Source organism: Cyprinodon variegatus, unplaced genomic scaffold, assembly GCF_000732505.1.
Source record: "Cyprinodon variegatus isolate N-32 unplaced genomic scaffold, C_variegatus-1.0 Scaffold148, whole genome shotgun sequence".
Classification (NCBI taxonomy): Eukaryota; Metazoa; Chordata; class Actinopteri; order Cyprinodontiformes; family Cyprinodontidae; genus Cyprinodon; species Cyprinodon variegatus.
This window is the reverse complement of record NW_015150601.1, coordinates 434,798-437,023: the sequence shown is the minus strand read 5'-3', so window position 1 is coordinate 437,023 and position 2,226 is coordinate 434,798. Positions and strand designations below refer to the sequence as shown.

At 43.7% G+C, this 2,226-nt stretch overlaps 1 protein-coding gene across 1 annotated transcript in view; it reads left to right on the top strand.

Annotated features, from left to right (window-relative positions):
- Window positions 1–2,226, top strand: part of LOC107086318 (glutamate receptor 1-like) — a 67,325-nt gene that overhangs the window by 47,851 nt on the left and 17,248 nt on the right. The window lies entirely within an intron of this gene.

Genomic DNA, 2,226 nt, shown 5'->3' with positions numbered 1-2,226 from the left:
GTAAAACAAACAGTACAGCGAGCGCTGCGGAAAAATAAAGAACAAAAGCACACGGTGCTTTTTTTTTGATGCGCGATTAACGTGTGTTAAAAAAATGTCGGCGTTATAGTCTAAAGCAGTTAACGCATTAATAACGCTTTAAAACTGACAGCCCTAATATATATATATATATATATATATATTATTTTTTTTTTATCTCTAGCGTGGCCCTAATACTCCTTCGCAGATGGCTAACAGTTAGTCTGTCATTTGTTCCTTCCAGCTGAACTGTTGATAAAAATGTGTTGTTCATTTTGCTCTGACCATTTTAATAGTCAGGAATGTTATTTCTAAGCTGATCCTGCTTTAAGCATCCAAACACTTTTCTCCTTTTAACCTGGAACCTAAAGAATCACTTTATTAATTACAGACTTCTCTCTGATCTTCACTGTATATTTGAATTCTCATTTATCTTGCTCTTTCTTTTCTGAAGATTTACAAAGATCCTAATTTATCTCTTGATCTCGGTGATATTTTTGTTTTAATAAATGTTTGTAAAATCTCTTCCTAAGCCAGGGGATATTTGTAAAACGAAGCCATAAAAATGAGCTTAAAAAATCTTTGTATTAGAGCCACCATAACTTTTCCTGTGATTCATATCCACCCGTCATCATGGTGATGATGGATGCTAAAGGGGTATTATCACCAACTTGTTTTGACTATAAATGCTAATTTGGTGCAGCAGAACTGAACCTGGGATCTGCTATTATTTCCAGATTCTATCTGGATTTGTAAAGCTGTTTTTTTCTGTGAATTCGCTAATTCCTTTGGGGAGGGGGGTAATAATGACAAAATGTCCAAACAGTCACACTTCCCATCTTCCAGAAGTCCTTCCAGCAGCTCTGAGCCCCTGTAACCCCTGCCAGAGTATCCGCCCGTTGCCCAGGCAGCCTCCGCTCCGCTGCCGTGGCAGCTGTAACCGTGGTGAGGACATTCGGAGCGCCAGGGCAGACAGGTGTTGCTGGGGTCTTCCAGATCACTCGAGTTGTTTCAGCCTCAACTCGAATGTCGTCACACATGTGGAGAGGCGCTAACAAGCCCCTAGCACTGTGTGGCTGATCTGTTTGTCTGCCGGGCTTCACTAATGGCCTGTGTCATTCTCGTCTCCGATTGGACAAACACTTGTTTGTCCTGTCAGCTCGGAGCAGGAGGCCGGAGCCACATGGCTTTCCTTTTTTTATTACAGGTATGATAAACGACTTAAGCTAACCTGCTCCACGGCAGGTAATGGGACACTTCACTATAAAAAAAAAAGAAGTCAAACAAGCTCCTATTACCTTTCATCCAGGCAGAACGCAGAGGACACCTCTGAAATTGGTCTTGGAAAATTGTAATGCATGCTTGTGGAAAGCAGTGGATCAAAAAGCATCCATTTACGAGCGCGAGCATGTGCAGGCCATGAAGGGAAGATAGTTCTGTTACTGAGTCAGTGTGGCGAGGCGCAAAATGTCTATTTCAGGGCTGCTTTAAGTAGGGTGACTCACCAGGCTTTTGGAGCACTTCAGGCTGCATATGTGTGCGTGTTTGTGTTGGGGTATGTGTTTGTATGCGGTAGCGCTGATTATCTTTCTCCCTCCCTCCCTGTATCTCAGTCAGACACACGTGCTTGCCCGGAGGGGGCAGGTCTGTGACAGGTTAGGCGTTTTGGGTCTTGGCCATCCTTCCTCTCCTCCTCTCTCGCTCTCTCTGTCGTCGCTGCAGCTCCGAGCAGCAGGCTGGCCTTTGCTCGGGTCCACGCAGAAATCCCAATCTGTTTGGTAAATACTGCGATAAGTGAGGCCCACCCATCACCTTAGCTGAAAATAGTCCAGGCTAGACCACACAAGTGTAAAGAGATTACGCTCTACAGACGGAATATGCAAGAAAAAGGAGGCTTTTAGCATCACTTTGCTGTTTTAATATATAGTAGGGGGTGAAGAAAGCAAGATGTGGCTTATAGAGAAAGATTTGGAGGAAAAAAAAGGAGATGGAGGGGGGAAAGCAAATGAGAGATGGAAACCACCTCCTGCAGCTAAGAAAATGTCAGTGGAGCCCTGGGGATGCATTGATTAACCTCTCTGCTCCTCACCTCCTTCACTGAAGCCAAGAGCCACACTAGTGGTGCATAAACATGATTATAATTGGAAGATTTTAAAATGCTCTGACAATGATCAGAATCTCCTTTCTCTCTCTTATATTCCATCTTTT